General features: G+C 43.2%; 2 protein-coding genes across 4 annotated transcripts in view; one reads left to right on the forward strand and one right to left on the reverse strand.

Annotated features, from left to right (window-relative positions):
• Nucleotides 1-16,362, reverse strand: part of MEGF10 (multiple EGF like domains 10) — a 349,303-nt gene extending 332,941 nt beyond the window's left edge. Inside the window, exons 1-3 of the mRNA XM_081827136.1 lie at nt 16,056-16,362; nt 8,961-9,046; nt 7,879-7,966 (exon numbers count right to left, since the gene is read on the reverse strand). The gene's annotated coding sequence lies outside the window, so the exon portion shown is untranslated. The remainder of the gene's footprint in view (nt 1-7,878; nt 7,967-8,960; nt 9,047-16,055) is intronic.
• Nucleotides 16,363-16,582: 220 nt separating this feature from the next.
• The window catches only part of MARCHF3 (membrane associated ring-CH-type finger 3), a 123,064-nt gene continuing 113,991 nt past the window's right edge, over nt 16,583-25,655 (forward strand). Inside the window, exon 1 of one of the 3 annotated variants that reach the window (XM_081827154.1) lies at nt 16,583-16,822. The gene's annotated coding sequence lies outside the window, so the exon portion shown is untranslated. The remainder of the gene's footprint in view (nt 16,823-25,655) is intronic. The other 2 variants (XM_081827155.1, XM_081827153.1) reach the window with 2 other exon arrangements.

The following is a 25,655-nucleotide window of genomic DNA, read 5'->3' on the forward strand; positions in this document are numbered from 1 at the left end:
AGATAGTCAAGGGTCCTACTCACAGGCTTGCATTCTAGAGGGAGAGAAAAACAATAAAGTTATTACATCAGTGGAAAATAGCCATATCTTGAAAGTCAGAAAAGCTTTTCCCAGAATAGCTATATCAAAAGAGCTAGGATGAAGAATTAAAAGAAGACAGTGGATTTGAAAATTATATAGGTCCTAATCCCAAGAACCTGTGAATGTTACCTTATATACAAAGGGACTTTGCAGATGCCATTAAGTTAAGGATCTTGAGATGGTGAAATTATCCTAGATTATCCAGGTGGGTCCAAAATGTAACCACAGGTGTTCTTATAAGAGGGAGACAGAGGGACTACAGAAGAGAAAGCATATGATAGGACAAAGGAAGCAAGAGGCTGGAGTGATACAAGAAAGGGGTCATGAGCCAAGGAATGTAAGTGGCCTCCAGAAGCTAGGAAAGGCAAAGAAATAGATTCTCCCCTAGAGCCATCAGAAGGACGACACCCTGCCCAGTGAAAGTGATTTAGGACTTCTGGCCTACGGAACTGTAAAAGAATAAACTTGTGTTGTTTTACACCACCAAGTTTGTTGTAATTTGTTACAGCAGCAATAAGAAACTAGTACAAATGGTAACTCGACTGTATTGAGAACAATTTTGGTGGGGGAAAGGAAGAAGATACAGCCTGAAAGAAAACTGCAGTAGGATGATGAGTGGAAGGGTCAGAAAAGATTACTGAATATCTATCTTCAGGAAGTTTTCAAACATAACTTGTTTAAAAAAGACAACTAAGAGAACAAAAAGCATCAGAGAAGAGCTGAGGACTTGATTAACTGATTAGCTCAATACCCAAAAATGACAAGCCATGTTGGGAAGTACCATAACCTTCAGGCCATCTTAGAAGAGCTAAGCATTCGGGCAGCAGAGTTCAGGGGTTTCCAGAGTGACTCGGACACTGGCGAGTAAACCATGGCAACCCATCCTCATCCACAGACGCAGGTACTGGACCCGACCCAGGGCTCTTGTTCAGCACAGAGACCAGAATACTTTGACACTGTGACCCAAAATCCTGCACCTGGCACAGATTTTATCTCTATTAACACAGAAATCCATGAGGAACATTGAGGCACAGCCAACAGAGATTGGTCTCATCTGGCCGGTCGTTCATTTAGGCACTGATGTTCAGCATTTTACCTCCCCTCTCAGGTTCAAAAAGGATGAGTACCAAAGCCAACGTACTTTGGAATTATAAAGGCTACAAGGACATAAACCTTCAGGAGAAGGGGAAAACATTAAAATCATACAAAAGATGGAGAAGAAAAGCTCATAGAAGCAGTGCCAGCCAATAGATTAGACACAATAAGAAGAATCTAGCCACAAACCCACACTGAGTGTCAAAGCCATCTTTCCCTCATGCCCAAATGTTATATTTGAATTATTCCTGATGGAAAGCTTTCACCCTTAGAAACAAGGTAGGACTAAGATTAATTGAAACTTTTCTTAATAGTTCAGAAACACCAAGAAATAGAGAGGATTCAAGTTAAAGGCAAGTTCAGCCTATGGCTACATTGTGCTACTCACCATTCCACAATGCAACCCAACTCCCCTGAGAACCCCTGGTGGGCTTTACTGCAGCACTGCATTGCATAGAAGACCCTGGCAATGATCCCAGGTCCTCTTGACAAGGTCAACCCATGCCCTGCCCACTAAGGGAGGAAAGAGAGAAATGAACCATGGAAACCACTTCCCTCAAAACTGGGTTGAAATGTACAAGTGCATCATCATGGGACTAAGTTAAACTATCAGCTGAGAAACTCCCTTGTTCCTTGACCAGGCAAGGGAGGTATTGTCATATCTTTTTTGTTAGGAATGTAATGCTAAGAAGTAAAAATGGGCATCTATTCATGACCTGGTTTAAACAACAACAACAACAACAACAAAAGAGGTGTTAGAAGTTGGAAAGGAACTGCCAAGGAGCTAAGTTTCAGGATTTAAGACCACCACCCTCTATGTTCTCTTTGTAAAGTTAGCCTCAAAGTAAGGCCCGCATCACTCTTTTAAGGTCAGTGGAGATTAAGACATTCAGAAACCAGATTGTGGGATTGATTCCCATTGTGATTGCTGACTTCTAGTATCAGACTTTTGTTCTGCATGACAGCTCCCATCTTGCCAACTAGCAAGATTCTTGAATTTGGCAAGGATCCTGCTCTGTGAAGCATTTTCAAGTTGGAGTTTTTAGCAATGCCACATTTCTCTAAGCCAGTAATAAAGAAAAGGTTGAGAGGGCAAAGGAAACCATGGAGTTCTCACCTAACAGCATAAAACAACTTCCCAAGCGGCAGGTGCAGGCCAACATGTCCAGGGTGATCATAGTCTTGAGTTAATGAAGGTTTTTTGTGTTTTATTTTTTAAATTTCTTTACCTTACCAAGTAAGTGCAATAGCTAAAACGTAATTAGCTATTCCCCCCCCCTTAGCTTGATTCATTTAAAGTGGTATTTTCTATTTGTATATGTGTGACTACATAAAAAACACAGGATTGCATTTCTTGATATGTTTTATAACCTCTACACAAAGTGAGACCAAAGAATGCCTTCGGGAGAAATAAAGGACACTGCTGTCATTCTACATAAATTTTCCAGGAGTAAGCAAGAGTGGAACAGATAATTACAAATACTGAGAAAGAAGCATCACTTTGCCAATGGTGCAGAGTCTACAATTATGTGCAATTCCCTACTTAGACTTTTTAGTTATGTTCAAAATTGAAAAAAAGATAAATGATTGGAAGGAGCAAAGAGAAAGGGGGAACTTGAAACACTGAAAGCAAGGAGTTCATTGAAATGGAGATGTCGCCTCACCTTAAGGGGGCAGGTAAGAGTTTGGTAGTCCCACTGGCACTCTACTGTCATTTTTTTTTAAACCATGGATTTGGGATCCTTATAATCTTCCTTATTGTTCTGAAGTCAAGAATGGTTTCTTCTGCTCACAAAACATGATCACTTTTCATTGATTTTTTTTTTAATGCTCTGACTGGTTTTGCATATCTGGAAAAGCTACATCTTCAACCAGTAGAAATAAATCTCCTTTTTCTTCTCTGCCAAATCCATAATATGATCGTTTTCTATCACTGACAGCACCATCAGATAAGTAGACGTGCCTTGCTTGATTAGAAGTGTGCTGAGATTTTTAGTAGGAACAAGAATGTAGCTAGAGACCCAGATTAAGACATGTTCAGCACACCCTACAAATTCTTTTCGGTTCTGTCCTGGAGGTGTCCCCTCAAGTCCCAGCTTGACTGTGGGACCCATTCAGGGCTGACATCCTCCCAAATCAGGTGTCCCAGGGAGGGGAGAAAGGAGGACTTTAAGATGGGTTGCCGCAGGTGACGTTTAGATGAGACTAGATGGGTACAGGGTGTTGGTCTCTTCAGATCCCTGGGGTCTTCTCCAACCCCTCACACTAGAGATGAGTTTACACCAGAATAAATTGGGGAAGGGGAGGCATATCTGAAAAGGAGCAAACCATAGTATCACTCAAAGGCATCAGAAAATAAAGTTTGAGATTCTGCAACAGCACAGACTTTTTTCTTACTGCCTTTCATCATTTGTCAGTAAAATGTAGAAAAGAAGGGGAATAACAGTGACACCACCTAGAGTTGTATGGCATTTTCTATTTTTCCCCAACTTCTATTTTTTAAACTACATATTTTATTCTTTCAGCAATCTGTGATATAAATAGAGCCAGTATTATTATCCTTATTTTTGAGATGAGAACAGTGAGGCCCAGAAAGGGGAAGCGACCTCCATCAGGTCATGCAGTGAGTCAAAGATGGCCCAAGGAATAATACCCAGTTCTGCTCTCATTTAATCCAGAACATTTACCCTACTGGCTTTAAACATCCCTTTCCTCCTTCGTTCTCTGGTGGTGGTTCTCTTTTGAAAATGATCCTTCGCCAGCTGTGGAGTGAAGATGGATCCATGTTCAGAGTTGTGGAGAACTGTTGTTTAAAGGCCCCCCAAGGGGCCTGTTTCCATTGCTTACCTGCAAAGCCAATGTTTGAACCTGTGATGGAAGTCCCTTAGAGGCGTCTGCTGGGATTCCTCCCACCCGAGACTGCTGTAATTAGCTCTGCTAACAACTGTGATTGAACGGGGCTTGTTGTAGTCATTGTTCACTGACAGACACAGATAAGAGCCACATCTCAGCAAGTGGTGTTCTAAATGGTGTTTCCTGCTTGGTTAAACTCATGTACGGCACTTGTCAGCGATGCTATTCCCACACAAGGGTCATTGCCAACGCCTTCCAGGGCCCACGAAGATTCCCAGGGAATGCAGTGCCATGCAGTGGGAGAGACTGTTTCTATTTGACCTTGCCCAGGATCTGGCTGCCTCTCCTTCGTATGGAAAACATAGGTGTGGCCTGGCATGATTAAGGGAAAAGGCAGTCTTGGTCTTCTGATCCTGAAGACTCCCACATTTTCCGATCTCTCCTATAAGAACACTTGTAAATGAAAGTTATAATGTGTGGTACATGCAGCCTATGCTTTTCTGAGACTGTGCTCTTATTAGAAGCAAAACAAAATGCTGCTTATGAACACCTGCCGGTGAGGACCAAGCCAAGAGGCAGCGTGGGTGTTGGATGAGAGGTGTTGCCCTGGCAGTAAATCCAAGTTGCTCACACCAAAGGAAGTGTTTCTAGGGAAGCTATCTGAGCAAGAGGTAAATACTTAGTCATTCAGAGTAGGCCATAAATGAGTGCTTCTTCTCCAACAAGGGAGGGTCTGATTCCAAAGAGCTTAAAAAATGGTTGGATAGCATTTCTCTCTTCAATCCATCCTTTTATTCACAATATACATTCCTTTGTTAAGAAATAAAAGTCTCTGTAATCAAACTTTTGTTGGCAAGTTATTAGAGAACTATAATTTGTATGGGTGGTGTTATTTCAACCACAGTTTTTGCATTATGATTCTAAATAACTTAATAAAAAAGGACTCAGGCCCTTGTATGCTCTAAAATACTGTGCTGTATATATCCTGTGCCTTCTTACCTACTCCCCAGGGCCACCAAATTTTAAGATTCGACTTCTTAAGCATTTCCTCTCATCTGTCTCCTTGTTTCAGTGTTCAACGCTCTTGGCACAGTTGAGGGCTTCATCATCTCTTGCCTATGTGTTGCACAAGCCCAGCCTCCTCAATGGTCTCCCCTGCTCACTGGCCTCCCAACCCCATCTCCCATCCACCTACCTTATCACCACCTCCAATTATCCTTCCAAATCACGGGCCTGATCAGACCACTCACCAACCCATCATGGCTCTCCATTGCCTACAACAATGAAGACCAAACCACAGACTTCGGCATGGTAGTAAACGCCTTGCATCTAGTCTGCATGTACTGTACCATGCATATATCCTAAATCCCATGGATTCCAGATAACTGCATTTGCATGAAAGCATCATCACTTTGACTCTATCTCTGAGCCTTCTTTCCTCACAAAATCACCCTTTTTGTCTCAACTTAACACACATTACCTCCAGGAAAATTTCCACCCTTTCTTCCAATCCAAATTAATCAATCACTCTCTCCTCTAAGTTCGTACAGCACTAGATATATGTCTATGTATATATATGCTTTCCTGGGATATAATTCATGTACCACACAATCCACCGATTTAAAGGGTACAATTTAATGGGGTTTTTAAAGTATAGTTACAGAGTTGTATATCCATCACAATTTTAGAACATTTTAAATTTATTTTTTTTTTAGGGCACCTGGGTGGCTCAGTTGGTTAAGCGACGCCTTCGGCTCAGGTCATGATCCCAGAGTCCTGGGATGGAGTCCCGCATCGGGCTCCCTGCTCAGCAGGGAGTCTGCTCCTCCCTCTAATCCTACCCCTTCTTGTGCTCTCTCTCTCTCTCACTCTCTCTCAAATAAATCAAAAATAAATTAAAAATAAAATAAAAATAAACTTATTTTTTTTAGATTTGAGAGAGAGAGCACGCATGCGAGAGAGAGACAGAGAGAGACAGAGCACAAGTGGTGGGGGGCAGAGGGAGAAGGAGAAGCAGGCTCCTCGCTAAGCAGAGAACCTGACATGGGGCCCGATCTCAGGGCCCTGGGATCATGACTTGAGCAGAAGGCAGACGTTTAACTAAGCCACCCAGGTGCCCCACGATTTTAGAACATCTTAATCACCCCAGAAAGAAACCCAGTACCCATTAAGAGTTCCTCCCCATTTCACCCTCCCCCAGCCCTAGGCAATCGTAATCTACTTTCTATCTCTATAGATTTGCCTATTCAGGACATTTCATATAACCGGAATCATGCAAAATGTGGTTCTTTGGGACTGGCTTTTTTCATTTTACATATTTTTTTCAGAGCTCATCCATGTTTTAGCATGTATCAGTACTTCATTTCATTATATTGTTGAATAATAGTCTGATGTTTGGATATACCAGGTTTTATTTATTCATTTTTCAATTAATGACATTTGGGTTGTTTCAACTTTTTAGCAATTATGAATAATGTCTCATCTACATTTTGATTATCATTCAGTATGTATGGCTTACTATTACAGGGTTTTTGTTTGTTTGGCCTGTGTCTTTTTTATCACTTGTTGATAAACTCCTATGGACAAAGAACATTATTTCACTCTGTAATTTCCACATGGCAAGTATTCAATAAATGTCTGACGGATGGGTGAATGGGCAGATATTAGAGTTTTTTTACTGTTGATTATTATACAAGGTACTCCAAATAAAAATATTAGAGTGGAATCAGTAATAACCCAAGAAAAGACACAATAAATTTACCCAGTATATTGTAACAAACATGGGTGGGTCTTAAATAAACTTTAATCTCGGCCCTATCTCCTGGAATTCCATACATGGATACACAGTTGAGTCTTTCAGGGAGGCAATTCCTTCGCTAATAACAGTTGTGAACTAGGTAGACAGAAGCCTGGAAGATGCTAGACTTTTTCTCCTAAATTGACTCCATGATGTCTTGTTGCTCTTGGCTTGTCTGAGGTTATTATTATAGTCTAGGATAGTGGTTCTCCACCCTGGCTGAGCATCAGAATCCCCTGTGGAGCTTTTACAAGATACAAATTATCTGGGTCCCGCCTCCCAGATTATGATTCTACAGCTTGGGTAGGGGCCCAGGTGCTCACATGTTCTCAAAACTATAAAGACATTTCTGATGCATAGCCAGGTTCAAGATTTCCTATATCAAAAGTTGCCCTGAGGTTAAAAAGAATTAATCATATAGAGTGTGTATGAGCACTTTACTCCTAGAGAGTATTTTACTCATCCTGGGATCATGCCCATTAATACTACCTAATGTTTATAAGGCACTTTTTATTTGGAAAGAGCTTTGCAGTCATCTTTTATTAGGTAGGCTTGCATGCTGGGTGACCTGGTACAAATCACATAATCCCTTTGTGTCTTAAATTTCCTCAAATGTAAACTGTTGGCTGTAATACTGACCCACCCTCAAGGGGTATTGTGGAGACTAATGGGGGACTTTAAGGCATTCAGCAAACATAAAAATAATTGCTTATTAGATAGGTATGAAGTCCTAGTCACAGCCTTTTAAAATGAAACAGATACCAAAATAAACTTGAGCCTTTCCTGCAACCTTCGTCATCATCTCAAAGATCCTTTCCCAACACCACAGTATGGCAATGCTCCCTTTGTGACTACAGTCACAAAGAAAGACAGAGCTAATCATGGCAGCAAATATGTAAAACATCCCTGAAATAAAGTTTGTTAACCTTCTCATTTATCATTCATAATGCAATTTAGAGATTATATCTAAAAAATACCCTCTTCTGAAAAATATTCTTAGAAAATATTTGTGCATGTTCACACAAGACTTGAAGCTGATGCTATATACTCACTGTTGATGTTAAGCCTGAAGGTGCTTTCTAGTTTGATGGTTGTTTTTTATATGGCTGTATTTAGCCTCTTCTCATCTCTCCCACGTGGCTGAAAGAATATATAGTCAAAACGAGACTTTGAGACCTAGTTCAAGTTGGAGGTGGGTGAGATTGCGAGGCAGAGTAAGTTTCCAACCTTGGAACCAAACACAGGTCTTGTAAGGATAGTGACCCACAACTAAGGGCTCATTTGCAATATATTTTCAGCTTCTTTGAAAAGGGAATCAGAAAACAGATGCGGTGTTTCCTTTTTCCATTTGGCTTTGAAAGGGCCACAAAACTTTAAAGGGCCAGGTCCAATTACATATTTCAATTCATTTACTGAATGGTGTCTGTGCCTCTGAATGGGAATTAGTACCCTCATGCCCACCACAACTGATTTGAGCTATGAACTAAATAAGCATGACCTTTCTGGGGACACTTGACCTTGACTGTGCTCTTTTTCTTTGGGCTCCTGAGGGTTTGGTTGTATTCCCAAGGGCAGTTGCCTGCTTTAGTTAAGCTCAGGCTCAGGACCTGCTAACAATTAAATTCTATTAAACAAATCTTTATTGAGTATTTATATCTGTGGATGGTATACTGTAATGCTTACTGTGGAGGCTACAAAAAGTTCCTTGAGATGCTCTAACTCAATGACCTTAGGTCCCTTAGACAGGACAACACCAACAACCTCCCCACAAAGACTCCCAAGGTTTAGTCACCTGACATGCCAGTTTTCAGAGGAATCCTAGATTGGCCTTCAGCAGACACCAAGATGAAATGTCATTAACTTCTCACACAATATTTTGCTACCTGCAGTACCTTGTCAGACCTTGTTCAGAATTCAGAAGTTCCTGTGAGAAGAGCCTCAGTGCAGGGAGTCTCACTGGTTGGGAAAGCCATCTGTTATGCATAGTTATTGTTTTTAAAATAAGGTTAACTCTAGCATGTTTCTACATCAATCATCTTTCAGAGTTTCAGGATTTTTGCTGAACATCTTAAGGGGAGAAAGAACCACACAGGCTTCATTTCAATAGTTAGGAGAAATTAATGCTAATACATGCCTTCAATGGGATTCACTTTGGTATCCTGAACATTTTCTTCCATCAATATGGAAAATCCCCAGAAGTATGTATTGTGGATTTTTTCTCTGTAAAGAGATGCAAATGGTTACAATAAGTTGTGTGATTTCCTCTGAGTCTTTCGAAGTTCTGTTTTTTCTTTATCTCAAGGTAAGCATCCCTACTTTGCAGATCTAGAAGCCAAGACAACATGGATTAGTTTCCTCACTTTCCTCAGTGAAACACAGACAACCTTGTCCCAGACCACTGCTCTCCTTGAAAGCACAGGAAAAACTTATGGCATTTTAAGACAGAGGAGAAATCAGATACAATTTTCTGGTCCAGTGCTTGTTTTCTGTGTCTTTCACATGGACTCCTTAAGATCTTAGATGATATTTAATGACCCTTACACGTTAACTTTACTTTCTTTGAACTTCTTTAAGAAACAAACAAAAAACATGGAAAACACTCAACTATTTACTTGTGAATCTCTATGACTCGGGTCATAAAATACAATCCAGGCAAAGCCAAACAAGGCACTAGAGGGTTGAGAGACAAGGAGAATGTTATACATTGGATTTAGGATTTTGAAATGCCCCGTTTCAGTGGTTTCCCGATTGTCTTCACGTAGAGGGTCAACACTGGTCTCTCATTTGTAGCAGGTATTTTGCTCTAGAGGAAGACTTCTCTGACTGATCATGGACAGGGATTTTCCAAAGAAACTCTTCCACAAAACCAGATCAATGAGAAGCACCCTATTTAACAAATGTTAAAATTTTCAGTTTCACTTTTTATGTCACCTAAGTACACACCCACCTCCTGAGAGCATCTCTTTATTTCTTTACAGGAAGATTTAAATAAGCAATCTGTTTCCTTTCTAAGTATTTTTGGATTAACAATAATACTTCTCTCACTTGTATTTTAGTCCTGATGATTAAACAGTAAAAATGCTAATTAGTAGCCTGTATCTGGAGAGGAAAAGCTATTTCTTGATGGGCAAAATTCAAGCTGAGATGGAGACCTCACAGGGCACTACGATAAATGGGTTGGGCTGCATGCTAAGGGAAAGGATTAGGGACTGAATTGACCAACTCCAGAGAGAGATTCTGGCTTAATGGAAAGATTAAGCTGAGATCCGAATATATTACAGATACTCACAAGACTAAAGTTATCAAAATGCAGACATTTGTTATTAATTGGAGAGCACAGAAAATAGGGGGAAACATCCTGTGTCTTTCTTTTTGACCCGCAGCTGACTTTAGAAATCAAACAACCTACACGTTAAGAAATTCATTTTCTTTTTCTCCTACTTACTTTTCATTTCTGGAAAGACACTGAGCTAGGGTGAAGGGAACACAGTTAGATGGGCGTCGTGAGTACAATATATCAGAATCTGCACCCCTTCTTCCCATAAGTTCCTATGAGAAAGTCAAAGGTGATGCTTTCAAATTCCACATCTGTCAGTTATTAGCTCCATGACGGTGGGCAAGTCTGAATTTCTAAATACATTAGTTTTCTCATCCACTTGAGGAGGAAAAATAGTATCTCGTCGGAATGCTGCGAAAGTTAGAAAAGCCACTGTATGAGAAAACATCAGGAGACTAAGCGTATATTAGCACTCAGTACATGTTAGAATAATGAGGAAATGGAAGTCAGAGAGGAATCAAGCTCCCATTGCCCACAGGCTAAAATCTATATATTTAGCTGGGTATTCAGTGTGCTAGAAAATCTGCTCCTTTCTCCTCACCAGCCCTTTTCTGACAACTGTCCTGCTGAAGTCAAACATTCTCCAGTACGACTTGAATTTGCTTGCCTTCCTGTCTCTGTCTCTGGCATTCTGACCACCCTCAGCCTCCATCTGCCAAAATTCTACCCATCTCTCAAGGGCCACATATCCCACTATCTCCAGGAATCTTAGGGGACTCACCTTCTCCTCCTCTAAACCCTGGTCCTTACTGTCTAGAGACATAATCCACAAAACACTTACTGCCCCAGCAGACTCCCGGCAAGGAAGAAACCACAAATACGGTTTCCATCGCTGTGCACCCCACACCATGGTGCCTTGCCAAGGGTAGGTGCTGAATAGACTCGTGATTGAATAAATGCATGATTTCTCACCCTGCCCCTGTTGTGTTCTTGGACAAAACACTTTGCCTCCTTCAGTCTCAGCTGCCTCAGCTGTGAACAGAGGATAACAGCATGGATGTACTCCCCAGGTGTGCTGGGAAGAATAAACCAATGACTGAAGAGCAATTTGAAAATGTAAAATGAAATGCTATGTATAAATGTTACATAATCAAAATCATTTCCTTCTGTATTATGTTTTATTTGGCTTTATATCTTGGGAGTCCTTTGTGGGTTTCAGAATCTCACAGATGCAAAACCATCCACATTAGCACCTAAATTCTCTTGGGTAATAAACGATTATGTGTATTATAGCTCACGGCTACTTTTCCCTGGCATACTTACACATGAATCTGTCATAATTTGGGGTATTCATAATAACTAATGATACAATTCATTTCTAAGGGATAATCCATTTTTTTCCTTCTTTAGCCAGTTACTGTTCCCATACTGCTGTCTCAAGGGAACTAACTTCCATTAAACCCCAAATCCAGATGATGAGCACACTGTTTGGAAGCCGAAATTGAGGAGCTTACAGTCTTGAGACCTGGAAAGTGGTTTGGGGTTTTGAAGCACTACTTGTTTTCTGTGGTTCTTTTTGTCCCCAATTCTGAATCCCTCATTCCCTTTATTATAATGTATGTGTTACCAAGTGCTCAAGGCAGCCTGATTTCCTAGGTGCCAGGAAAGATTGGATTAGCTCTTTCCACAGGAAAACAGGCAATGCTAGTTTAAAATACTATTACTAAAAGAGGCTTCTGACTTTTAGTCCACTGCAGGATATGAATCCTAGAATGGTCCCTCCACGAAGATAGCAACTCTGAGGAAGAAGAGACAGTAGTAACATAAGAGGGTGATCGTGAGCATCAAGTAATTCGATGAAAAGACATGGAACAGTGCAGGACACATGGTGAGTGCTCAGTAAATATTAGGAATTGTTGTCATTGGCAGATGGCCCACTATGAGCCCAGCCCTGTGCTAAGAGTTACAGAGAGCTTCTCAGTTGAGATTTATAACAAGCCAATGAGGAAAACTCAACACTCTTCATCCCCACCCCATTTGGCTCAGAGAAGCTCAGCACTCGTCCAAGGTCTCTAAGTTAGGAAGCAATGAAAGAAAATCCAACCTTCAGTCTATCGTGTTTCTAGAGCCCATATTCTTTGTCCCCTTTCTTAGAATACCCTACTATTCTAAGGGTTGGGAGTCTATTTTTCCTCCCTGGAGTACATGGACCCCTCCCTTTCCAAATTCCTCAGTGTTACTCATTCTGTTATGAAGTTTTAAAATTAAGAGTATTTTTTAATCTCTTCTAGTGGCCTTTTGGCCAATATGTGTAGTTTTATGTATCAGGCCATTTGTCCAAGACCATTCTAGTCTTTCATCAGACTTGTACTCATAGTGGCGTCGATTTTTAAAAAAAATAAATAAGTTCAGTGTAGTTTTTCTTCCATGTACGAGGAAATCCCATGTTTTTGCAGAACGGAGGTTTCCCTTTCCCATGCATTTCTGTGACCACATTTCTACTTGGTTGGACCTGTGGCAATAACGCTCACAAGGGGCACGTGCACCGTCATTTAAATGCATGAGACATCATTGTTTTGTGGGTGGTAGCACCCTGGCTGCAGACATCGTGCCAGAGCAATCCCTCTGTTACAAAACATCTCCTAGCTGTGGTGTGCAAACTAACACCACACTTGAGTTTACAAAATCGCCTACATGATATTTTGTCCTCTATGCGGCAATTAATATTTCAAAGAGCCTTATCATGAGTTGTCTCTCCTCTCTGTGAAATTAGTCAGAAGTATCACTGCAGTTTCATAGTTGGGAAACTCAGGTATGGGAAGGTTGCCTGTACGGCTTGCCTGTAGTCTTACAACGAACCTACAGCTTAGCTGGTATTAGAATCTGCTGCTTCTCATTGCATTTCTTTGCTAAGGTCTTTAGCTCAGCCTGTTCAAATTCTGAATAATTTTCAAAGTGAATACATGTTCAGAGAGGTGGTGGAAATGGAAAAAGAGGGAAAGATAGTATTCACTTAAGCAAAGCTTCCAAAAACATTTGTTATCAAAGAACAAGGACTGTGAGGGCCCTTTTTCCTCATTTCCATTTATAGAATGAAAGGACGATAATCCAATGAGATTAAAATGAATAGAAATTCCAAGTGTAGAGAGGAATTGTTCTGTCCACACTATTTTCCTATTTCAACATCATTTTGTTCTTTTCAACAGTCACTACTGCTATAAATGTCATGCACTTGCAGTGCTTTGTAACCACTGTCACCGTGTCCCCCTTAAGCAACTAAACAGAGGGGGCCAATTCTGCCACTGTGGTTTTATGGTGAGGAAGCAAGAGTAAACGGAGGTTAAGTGATTGCCAGCAGCACTCCAAGCTCAGATCAGAACTCACGGCTCCTAGCAGTCACATCCCTTTGAAATTTAGAAGGTTCCAAAATATTGTTTCAATGTCAGAGATGGGTGACAGTGCCTGAAGGCAAATTTGCTCACCACCCACACCACCACAAATGGACCAGCCCTGCTTCCACGATTTCACATCAAACTTCTCATTCCCAAGCCATTCCACAAACTTCCTCATCCCTCTGAGGGAAAGAAATTTCCTTCAGTGAAACAGGTTAGTACTAAACAGGTGACTTCTATGTCCAGCTTTCCATGGTTTTCTGTTTGTTTCATACAGATAGGACTATAATGAGTTCTTACACAAGTAAGAGATCTCCTTTTCCCTTGTAAAATATGGAGATGGCCGAAACTCAAGAGATCATTGGGAGAATGACAGCCAAAGGAGTAAGTCTGTGCCAGAGGGATAAACTCTTGTCAAATACCAATTAAAACAGAAGATGGTATGAAATGTGAATGAGGGGCACCTGGGTGGCTCAGATGGTTAAGCGTCTGCCTTCGGCTCAGGTCACGATCCCAGGGTCCTGGGGTCGAGCCCCACACCGGGCTCCTGGCTCAGCGAGGAGCCTGCTTCTCCCTCTGCCTCTCTCCCTGCTCATGCTTTCTCTCTCTCTCTCTCTCTCTATCTCTGTGTCTCAAATGAATACATAAAATCTTAAAAAAAAAACTAAAAAAAAAAATGTGAATGAGTCTAGACGTGCTGTCTCCTATGTGTCATCCATTCGATAAAGGAAAATGAGACCAGTTACTTGTCCAAGAACCCATGGACAATGATGTCTGTATGAAACAAACAGAAAACCTTGGAAATCAGGAAACGGAAGTCTCTCGTCTAGTTCTGACTTATTTCATAAAAACAAATTTCCTATTTCCTTTTTTCATCATCTAACATAAATACTATATATAGCAAGTACAGTCAACAGCCGATGTTTGGCTCCTATTACCAAGGTGATTTTTAAAATAATCACTAGCATCTGTGAAAAACCTTCACAGGTTTAATATGATAAACACTGTTGGCAAACTTTTTCTCTAGTTATATTCAGGAAGAGGGGAAAAAAAGAATCCAAGGAAATGCATTTTTCCCCTGATCCTCCCATCCCAACCTAGGCAGAGACCTGGTGTGTATTCCATTCAGGTGGTCTACAGCTAATTCCTTGTGGGCAAATGCCATTCTCTAAGCAGCATGGTAAGCAACTGTTGCAACTGAATGGAATGGACTCCTTTGCCTGTACCCGTCTTTTGATCCACTAAATGAGGAGGGGTTTAAATACATGCAATTTCTGCATCACATATCAATTTTCAGGGCCTACTAAGGACTGTCCAGACCCAGATTTTCTTGCCTGACAGTCTTCCTTATGGGTCTTTCCCCACTGAGACAGGGAGCTGAGGAGGTGCCACTTGAAACTCAAACCAGGCCCGAGCTCACCTCAGAGCTGTAGCCTTCCCTGCTGGAGGGGCCATTTCACTTCCTTTCAGCTATAGGCCTTCTGCCTTCCCTCTTGCCAGGCAGTCTCATCAGAAATTGCTCAGGAGAGCTGAGCAGGTCCTTAGGAGGTCCTCCGGAGGGCCAAGCTGGCACTGAAATAACACCTGTAAAGGTCCTTGGTCCCTCACACATGAGAAACTAAAACCTTCAGGACTTCTGAATCTGAGGGAGCCAATGGTCAGTGAGGAAGCTGTCGGGGCACCAGACGGCCTGACCCTTTTCCTGCCCTGCTTAACTTCCTTTTACTAACATGGTTTGAGTGCCTATCTGATGGCAGGCGCAGTTCCAGGTACGCAGAGGCCGCTATGCACCCAAAGCTACGGTCTGGGGCTTGCTAAGATTCTAGGCCTCAGCCTGGAAAGCAACACCCAACCCTTTGCTTTTTGGCTTGTTACACCCACAGCTCCGTATGTGTGTATGCTGCAGCCAAGGTAAGGGCTTAAAAACAGGCTGAAGAGCCTCTCCGCCGACAAAAAGAGCGGCAGTGACCCGGCCGCCCAGAGCCCACAGAGCCTCCTTCTTCAGCCGCGACCGGCCCAGGGAGCTCAGGCTCCTCCGGTGCCCGCCGCTAGGGAGCTCCCGGAGCTCGGTCCAGGCACTTCGGAAGGGGCAGGGGCCGTGAACGTGCATCGTGGGACCAATGTGGCTCGCTCCGAGGTGTTCCTGCCCGCGAGGATGGGCGGTCCGGACCCTCTGGCGGACCCAAGGAACAGCAGCAGGAGGAGCCGCGCTGCGGCCGCCTCCCCACAGGGCAGCCCCGCCCCAGGTTGGGTCTCGGGGGCTCCGGCGCCGTCTAGCGCCCGAGCCTCCCTTCCACCCCCGGGCTCTGCCCAGGTGCCTCAGGCACTTCGGGTCGGGAAGGGAGCCTAGGCGCCTGGTCGGGTTCCCTGCCGCTGGTGGTAAGAAAGCGGGGCTGAGGAGGGGACGTGTAAATGAACTTTCCAGGAGGTCCGCAGAGTCGGAGTTTCGTTTCGGAGAGAACCACCAAACCGCAACCACAACCTTTTCCAAGGAGCCCGGAGCTCCCAGTTTCGGGCCCGGGCCTCCAACTGTGACAGTGTGATGCGGCCCGGGACTCACCCTCTTTGGGTCTCGGTTTCCTCCGACTGCTGGGGCTCCTTCGGGGCCGCCAAGTTCGGCGCCTCCCGCGGACGCCAGGTGTGGGCGTTGTCGACCCCGAGTCGGTCCGCGAGGCGGCCAGGCTTCTCGCTCCACAGCTCGCCGACACTCCGCGACCCCTAGGGGTCTCAGTGGCCCCAAACCTCTCTCAGCCAGGGCCTCCTGGGGCCGCCACTTCCCTCCCGAGGCACCCAGATCCCCGCGCAGCCGTCCCCACGGCGCCGGTCCGCAGCCCCGGTTCCCCACTGCAGCCAACTACCCCGCCGCCGGCGCGTCTCCGCGCCAGCCCTCGGCTGCGACCGATTGGACGGCGGCGGCGGGGCGGAGCCGGGCGCTCGGCCCGGCCCGCGGCCGCCCGGATTCCTGGAGTCACCGCGATTGGCTGCGGGCTCCGCCAGTCACGGGTTAAAGGCGCCCCGCCCCCCCCGCGGGGGCCGGCCCAGGACTGGCTCCGCCCCGCCCGCCGCGCGGCCCCGCCTCCCTCCGGAGCCCGGTAGCCTCAGCCCGGCGGTCCGCCTCATTCGCTGAGCAGGTCCATGAATTGTCAACGCGTTCCGGGCGGCTGCTGAGCCGGGGCGCCCGCCGGGCTTGTCGTGCTCCCTCGGAGGTACCTGCCCGAACCGATGTGCGGGGTTCGCTAGGGCGAGAGCAGTCGCCGGTTCGCGGCAACTTGGGATTCAGGACCCGCAACAGGGGCGTCGGTTTGCGATCCGGACTCAGCGAGGAGGGTGAGTGGCCGCGCGCGAGGCGAGCGGCTCCTCTTGGCGCTGTTCGGCGAGCGGGGGGTTGGGGGGGAACTGGACGGGTCTTGGCGGGCGTCGGTGCGTCCGTCCGAGCGTGGCCGCTGTGGGGAGGTCAGGGCCAGGTGGGATTTACTCCTTGCGGGTATCCCCACTCCCGAACTTGTTTCAGAGAGTCGCAACTCAGTCCGGGACGCGGCTCTGCGTTCTCACCAACTTGGCATGTTATAATTGCCATCATTAGGTGGGGCCTGGGGACGCGTCCCCTCGCCCTCTGCGGCGGCGACACGCGCGCTGGGGGCGGCGTCCGTGCAGTTCCTAGATGGCTTGAGGACAGGTTTCTGAAAAATTAACCCCGCGCGGGAGGCGGTGCGGCGCGATGACCCGGCGGAGGTGTCTGATCCGTAGCCTGAGCCAGCGACCATCGTCTTTGGGGTGGGTCTTCAGCGGTCAGAGAACTTAAGTGACTAGCTAGGTTCTGTAAGGGGGCGTCAGTGCTTTGCAATTACTGAGAGGAATTGACAGCACGGATATTAAACTTTGTAAAGTAATTACTTTCCTATTAGCACTTGTATCCACATCCCTCATGAGGTGCTCGGACCTCCACATCACCTGCAAGCTGTGTCCGAAGCACTTCCTTAGGACCAGGGGGAGCTGCTGTCTGTCCCAGTGCAGGGAGCCCGGGAGAATGCGAGACAAGACCGTGAAAGGGACCACCAGGCTGGTCGGTTGGTGTTTAAGTGATGAAGTTGTGACAGGAACTGACAACACAGGATTCAAGGTTAAACCTGACACTTCGTCTGTGACTCAGTCTGGGATATTTTTCCTCTCTCTGTCGTAATGATAAGGGCTCAAAGCAGCTGGTTTTTCTGAGGGCAGTTACATACATGTAGTTTGTATTATGTGTGGACCAAATAAAATTAAATATAATATTTTCTTGTAATTCTTCTTGGATGTGAATGAGAGCTTATTGAGCGTCCTAGAGACTTGGGGTACACAATTTGGGAATATTTTGATCTGTGAAAATATATAAAAACGTTGAGAGATATGACTATTCATGCTTGTATATGCATATGTAGATGTGCGTGTGTGTATAAAATTGATAGGTGAATAAGAAATATATGGAGGGGGAAACAGCCTTGAACTTGCTCTGGTGGGGGGAGATAGACCCTCCGATCTATGGGGTGTATGATGAAGGTGTGCGTATGCATGTCTGAATCTGCCTCGTCTGTCTGGATCAGTGTATATGTCCATGAACTTTACGAGCATTTAGTTCAATACCATTCGGTGCAGATTCCGAGTTCCTGTTTTATAGCCCAGCAGCCGCCAGCCGGCCCATCTGTTAAAACATAACATGTACACTTCAGTCACTTCAGTTGGAGCACTAGGGTGGAGCGTGGGTAGGGGGCAACCCTTAGTAGGAACAACATGCTACAAACAAAGACTGCCTCTCAAGTTCTATTTTCATTCAATATTCAGCCTGTACTTGTGATTTGGTGAGGAAGAAAAGGAGTGTTTGACTCTTCAGGAATGGCAAACTACATTTTGTGAAATAATTTTAGCCATGGTTTGGGGAAAGGGAGTTTATAAGAGAAAAAATGAAATCCTTCTAGAAAAGAAATGTGGTGCTTGTCACATTACCATGCAACACTGGTTTACTGCTTTGCAGTAGTATGTATATCAGAAACTGTTTTCTTTTGCTTCTTAAGAGAATGCATTAAAACTGAATTGTTTTGCACCAAAAAAAAAAAAAATCCTTAATAGAAGTAAACAGAGCTTTATTGCAGAGGCTATTTAATCTACTAGAGTTAAGACTGCCTTAGTAATTCTAATGAAACATGTTTTTAGGAATTTATAACCTGGATATAAATTCATGTTCAGCCTAATCACTGGTTGCAATGGTTCACAATTTATAGTTTAAGAAATAATGAAAGGCCTTTATCACAAAAATTCTGATGACTAAAAGGGTATGGGAGGAGTATAACAGCTTAATAAGTTCCTGCAGCCAAGTAACTGATACTTAAAAGAAGTATAAATTCCTTTAATAACATAATTACTTCTGGTGACAAAATAAGGGCAATATTTTTGAGAGGCATAGTTGATATTTTTCCCAATAATTTTATGCTCATAATTACATTTTAATAATGGTGTTTATTATTTATTATATGTGGGCAGAATAAACTGGAATGTTTCTTAAGAACTCATCACAAGAAGTATTGTTTTAATTTTTATGGCAATTAAAACATTTTGGGGAAAATATGCCTATCTCTAATCTGTGAGTGTATTTAAATTTCTGATGGACTACAAAGACAAAATAATTCTCCTGCCTTGATATGGATCATCGGGATCAACTAGGTTGGTCCTTAGAAATTCAGTTTGAGGGCTGGACTCTGTTCTCTGGGATTTGATTCAGGAGTCTGGGGTGGGGTTTAGTAATCTGTATTTTGAACAAGCACCCCCCAAGTGATTCTGATCCCAGGGTTCCCTTCACCACATTTTGAGAAATAGTGGAATGGTGTTTATGATATAAAAGGATGATCATAGTCTGTGGGTTAATTTAACAAGTAATTGTTCTGGTATTTCCAGATGGCATTTACCAGCCTTATGAAATTTATAGGCAACATTCTTTAACACCCTGTCCTCAACAATGGCACCTTTGGTTCTGTGTTCAGAAGTGTTTTTGGAATCCTCGGCTATCTCTATTCCAGGTTAGCCCCAAGTCTAAGGAAGTCTCTCTGGAGAAGCAAGGTAATTTGCTCCCCAGTCTTAGTCCCTCCGTTCTGTATTCCAAGTCCAGTGGGTTTCTGGGGTGCCCTCAGGGGACTTTGCCAGTCATAACTCACATGGTTGGACATTTCTCCCTGGAGAATAGAAGAATCTCAGTCCTCGGGAGCCAACTTTGACTCCAAAGCCATTCCAGGCTTGGAGATTAGAACTTCAGCAGGACTAGTACCCGATTTACCCAAGATCGGGGATCTCCTTGGGAGGCCGTAGCTGATCTGCCTTAGTCAGGAAAGTGTCCTGGGCCAACTGTCCAGAGACCTAGGTGTTCCCATGTTCCGCGGCTCATTGTAGAAGTATTTTGAGCTGCCCTATTAATTGGATAGATAGATCTTTCAGCATTGTGGAGAGATAGGTTGAAAATTGATTTGCTACTTCTTTTTTCAAATCAGTGGGAATTTGGACTTATTAATGATTGCCTATCAGTTTTTATTTATAGTTGGATACTGACATTCAGGCTCTATTCTCCCATTTCAGACTGGCATAATTCTCAATTTAAAACTTCTAGGTAAGGTTTTAAAGAGAAAGGATCTATCAGAAGTTGTTGCCCCTTCCCCCTTTGTACCTCCATGTACTTAAAAAACCTAATGATGTCTCAGAGGTCAGAAGTGCCTGGAATATTTACACACCTGATGACAAAAGGACGTGGAGAGGCTGAGACACTGAACTTGGATTGTTCCAGGCCACTGGATCATTACTGGGACTTTCACGGAGCAATTTCTGTTTTAAGAAACACTTGGCAGGCATGTTTATAGGTCACTTATCTTAACAATCCTTTGAGTACAATGATCCTTTTCCCACTTTGTTACAGATGAGCAAACAGGAGCCGCAAAAGAATGATAATATTTAGATCCTGTCTTTCACATTCAAAGATAACACCAATAACTGAGAAATTGGCCTTGCATTTGAATTATTTTTATTTAGCATAGTGGCGATAGGATTATGCTTAGTCATTCATATCATCTACGGTTTGTTTTTTTTTTTTACCTCTTTCTTCAAATTTATTTTTATATTAAATGTGACCTTGAAACAATTTTCTTTATAAAGTTTACCACCCATATATGATAATTGGTTCAATGACCCTAACCTTAACCAGCCAGGCTTGACCCAGAATGGCAAATAATTTGCTAAAGGTCACAGAGCACAATGGCAGCAAAGCCTGTATGTAGAATTCTTTGGACTCATTATTTTAGACCTGTACGACGTTGCCTATTGAGTCCTCTTATGCTGCTAGTAATGTTTTTATGCTGGCAGAATAGAGTTGTTTATATTTCATTTGCCCAGATTCTGCATGATGAATGGACCTAGAAAATTTTAAAAGCCTAATGTATAATCACAGCCCCTGACTGTACAATGGGATTTGTGTGCCTACTTAAAAAACTCTAGAACTAGAATGCTACTTTTCTTGAAACTGGGCCATGGGTCACTGCAAGTTTTTAAGCAACAATTCTTTTTTTTTTTTTTTGGCCATGGCATACTTCTGACAAAATTCTTTGGTAAAAGGAATTTGACAAAGGCTTTTCTAGTTTTCTACCCTTCTTTCCCCACTCCTATTTCCATGGCAAAACCTACCTATAAAATATTTACTTTTCAAGTCAGTCTGCCCCTTTAACATCTCCTAATACTTAAATGTTAGCCATTTTGACTATTTTCCTTCCAACATGCCCTTATCGGGCTTCGACCTTCACTTCATAGTATTTTGGGCCTAGTCACATCCTCTAATGTAGAACAGTCACTGAGCTATAGAAGTTTTACTTGAGCTTGAGCTTTGTGGATTTAACTACAACAACAATAAGAAAAAAAGAAAAGGAGAATACTCAGTCATGTTGATAAGTGTGTCATATTAGGTATTCCAAGCTTATAGTTTCCATGGGAAATTTAAGATCCAGATGAATGAAGTGACAGATGCACTCATCTGTGGCCTTGCAGACAGACACTCTTCAGATTCAAGCTGAGGAATATAACTGAAGACAGCATCCTAGGTTATGGAAGAAAAACAAATGTTAAGCTCTGAGAAAAGAACTGACAAAAAGTGAAGGGTTGGGTTTAGATGGGATGGAGAGGGTGGTGGGAAAGAAGCACCTCCAGTAAAATACCAGACAGAGTAGTAAGAAATTTATACAGGTGCTGATGGTTTGGGGTTTCTTGGGGGCATTGGATTCTGTTTCATATTGTCTTCACAACCTGCTCGCCCTGCTTGCTTTAAATAATTTATTATAGCAGCAGGCCTTCCTCTGGTTAGTTTCCTTTTTTATAACTTTTTCCTTCTCATCTCTGGGTCTAATCAGAGGCATATATAATCGTGTGGCTGCTCTAGAGTACTTAGGAAAATCCGTGATCAATATCGCTACATTATCAACCCAGGCTGTTGTGTTCTATTTTGCAATGTTTTCTTCCTTGTTATATTAAGCCAGTATCTGTGTTTTAAACAATATTTTATTAATCTTTGCACAATGAGACTATGGGCTTATTCTTCTTGGCTGAGAGTATCTTTGGAGTAATCCATCATCAGAACACCATTGATCTAATGATGTATTTATTGCTCACTATTGTAGAACTGGCAAGAAACCCAGTATGGTTCTAAAAATTTGATTAAAAAGAAATCAAGTTTTTGCAAGGCGTAGCCATCCGATTATGTTAGCAGCTGCCAAGTATATTTTATGCTAAAATATACAGGCATATTTCAAGTGAGCAAAATGTGATCTTTTCAAAAGCTTTTAAAACTTTTTGCTATGAGATAAGTAGAACAAGAAGATGCCTCATAATTAGAAAAATTCTAAGTTCATTCCCCATCTCAGCCAAAGGTAAGGTACAGTATTTTTTCGGGTTATAGCCTTAGACACTAAAATGGTTAGATTTATCTGTTTCATTGACAGTAATAAAAACGGTAGTGATGGGGCACCTGGGTGGCTCAGTCAGTTCAGCCTCTGCCTTCGGCTCAGGACATGATGCCAGGTTCCTGGGATCGAGCCCCGCACCGGGCTCTCTGCTCAGTGGGGAACCTGCTTCTCCCTCTCCTTCTGCCTGCTTGTGCACTCTTTCTGACAGATAAATAAATAAAATCCTAAAAAAAAAAACCAAAACAACAGTGGTGATAAGAACTAGCTCCTAGTCCTTTAACGATTTTCTGGGTAATCATTACAAATCAAAATTAATGAACAAACAGTAACTGAGTACCTATCGTGGGTAGTACCTCTTTTTCAAGTATTAGCGCCTTTGGGAAGCTTTTCCATGTCCCTCTTTGGGCTGATTGTACACTGTCAGCCGAACCATCTCTTGTAACCCCATCCCCTCCTGACTGGGAGCCCCTGGAAGGCAGGGCCCATACCTCTCATCTTGTAGCTTCTCAAGAAAGGGTATATAAGAGATAGTTGCTAAGTGCGCTAGCGGCTACAAAGAATTACAGGTGAACATTTGCAAGGCCTTCAAAGAATGTGCACAGGGATACTCACCACCAGTTGAAATGGTAGTTGATTGCTATCAGTTGATTGATAACTGAATCCTAGCGCCAGACTTTCAGCTCTAGCCCCTGTCTCAGCACTTCATGTAACTGTCATCTATTCCTGCTCGTTCATCTTCATAGTTCCCCTCTACTCCATTCCTGCCTTTCCTCCTCTTGTCACTACCTCCCTGTTGTGACATCTTCAGGAATGTCTCCAACTCCACCTGCTCCTCCACTAGTCTGGCCATGTCCCCTGGTTCCCTTTTTTGTTCTCATACTCCTTGTATCCTATCTTGAATAGGCAGCTAACTCCTGGGCCCCACTTTGAGGCTTGGGACAGCCTGAGTCGCATATCTTTTGAAGTCTCAGATGTACTGGTTTCTTTTGCCATCCAGGGCAGCCATCTGGCTAGCTTTGGCCGTGGGAGGTCTGGGGGCCATGGAGCAACAAGATGGTTGCTGGGCCGACAGGCCGCGGATAATCAAAGCTGAGCATAATGGGGAAACTTGACATTTGTGAATGAAGCTTTTTTAAAAAAATTAAAATTCCAGCATATTTTTAATTTCAGAGACAGACTTTTATAGTGTTTTTCATCTCTAAATCTTTTGTTCAAGCATCTCCTACGCAGTCATGTACATGATGTCATCTGATGGCTTAGGTAAGTTCTTACCTCAGTTCTTACCTCCGAGTGGCTTACTGAGCTCCTGCATGGACCATGTGTCCAGGTGGAGTTTATGGAACAGCCAAATTAAGCGTAACTGCCCGAGGTCAGGGCCTTTAGGATAGCCCTCTTATGTTAGATCTTAATACACTTCAAATGACTGCAAGAGATCAAGGACCCCTATTTTCTGTCTCATCTGGGAGATTAAGCCTCAGTGAACATAGCTGCTTTCTTCTCCTACCTGCCAAGAAAATATCATTAGAAACCGGAGTGATTACATCTAAAAGTTATTTAGATGTTCAAGGCAACAGAGAAGATGAGCAATCCTAGATGAGGTCATGGACTCACTGGTTTCTTTTGGATCTTGTAAGTGAGGAGCACTTGCCCCTGCCTGTCCCAAGGCTTCTGCTTTCATCTGGGTGCTGGGGGCTGGGAGGATGTGAGGGTGGCTCCACGAAGGGGGAGGCAGACGTCTGTGGAGCCCCTCCGAATCCCTGCGACCAATGGAGGTTCTCCCTGTGCTGCTTTCCTTTGGCATTTTCTCAGGTCTGTGTTTCAGTGTCTCATAAAGCAAATCTTCCTCTTCTACTTTGTGAATATGTTACATAAACTGAGGTTCTCACAGCCATGGAAGTTCTCGTCCTTAAGTTTCCCTGATTTTGACTTTTCTCCTTCATGTGGTCCCACCCCCCACTCATGTTTTCCTCTCTTTAACTTTCTCTTTCCCTTCCATTCAGGTAAGAACTCTACTTTATAAAGGCCCTATTAGAATCAATGTTCCCATTAATCTTTTCCCTGCAGGAGTTAACCACATTTTTGACCATTTTCAAAGGACTTTCTTAGAGCATGCCAGTATGTCTTTCCGATGCTAAGGAGACCCCAGTTAATGCGGCTTCTCCTCTCTGGGATATTACACACTCTAAACACAGTGAGGAAGCAAATAGCCTTGCAAACCCTCAGTTTTTACCAACCTTACCCACACTTGCAGTGACACCCCCCCTTACCTAATCACTCTTACTGCTCCCTGCTCACTTTTTATGTCATTAAGAAATAATATCACAAGCCTCTGCTGGCAAGAGACATATTCATGACAACCAGGGAGATGAACCTGTCTACAAATACCCCACCAAGTATACGCTGAATAGGGAAAAGAAGGGCAGGGCTTCCCTGATGTCTTTACAGACAGGACATGTGGACTGATGCATCTCTTGCTGATAAGTTCATAATCTGTTGTTCTAACTGTTTCTCTTTTGAGGCTGGGTCATTCATTGCCTTCTAGCTAACATCAACAGTTGTCACTTTTTCCTTTCCCTTAAAAACTCTGGCCAGTGAGTTTCAGGTTTCTCTCCTTCATTTATTTTACTTAATTTTTATTTTTTTGTGTTTCAGCTTGTTTAGTCTGGTTTACCTACTTAAGTTGTGTTGTTTCTAACCTCTGCAGACATTTTTCTACCACTTTCCAGCCCTTGACAGCATCTCACAATTAGACACCATCCTTACATTGAATGCATTTCCATTTTCGCAGCAGGTCAGTAATGAAGATGTTAAGTGGAATCCTGATAGTGACCCTTTCAAGAGCTAAGGCACCATTTGCTATTCTGTCTTAATTATGGTCTCTTAGCAAATTTTCACCAGTTATAATGTCCACCCCATTTGATAAGTAATGTTTCTCAAATACTGTACAAAATTAGGAAATCTATGTGCCATATATTTTCTGCTCTCCATTACGGGCTAAATTTATAATTCTATAATTTTCTTATAGGAAAAATACGTATTAGACTGGAATGGCTAATTTGGTTTCAAGCCATACTGCTTTTTGCTTATTGTGAACCATTAGACATTTATATGGTCTTCTATTTTACCTCATCCCCAACCCCCACCAGCAGCTCTCCCAGCAGTAATCACACTCTGACCTTTCCCTCTACAGTCAGTTAGCA

Source organism: Leptonychotes weddellii, chromosome 7, assembly GCF_054177405.1.
Source record: "Leptonychotes weddellii isolate Sample4059 chromosome 7, ASM5417740v2, whole genome shotgun sequence".
Classification (NCBI taxonomy): Eukaryota; Metazoa; Chordata; class Mammalia; order Carnivora; family Phocidae; genus Leptonychotes; species Leptonychotes weddellii.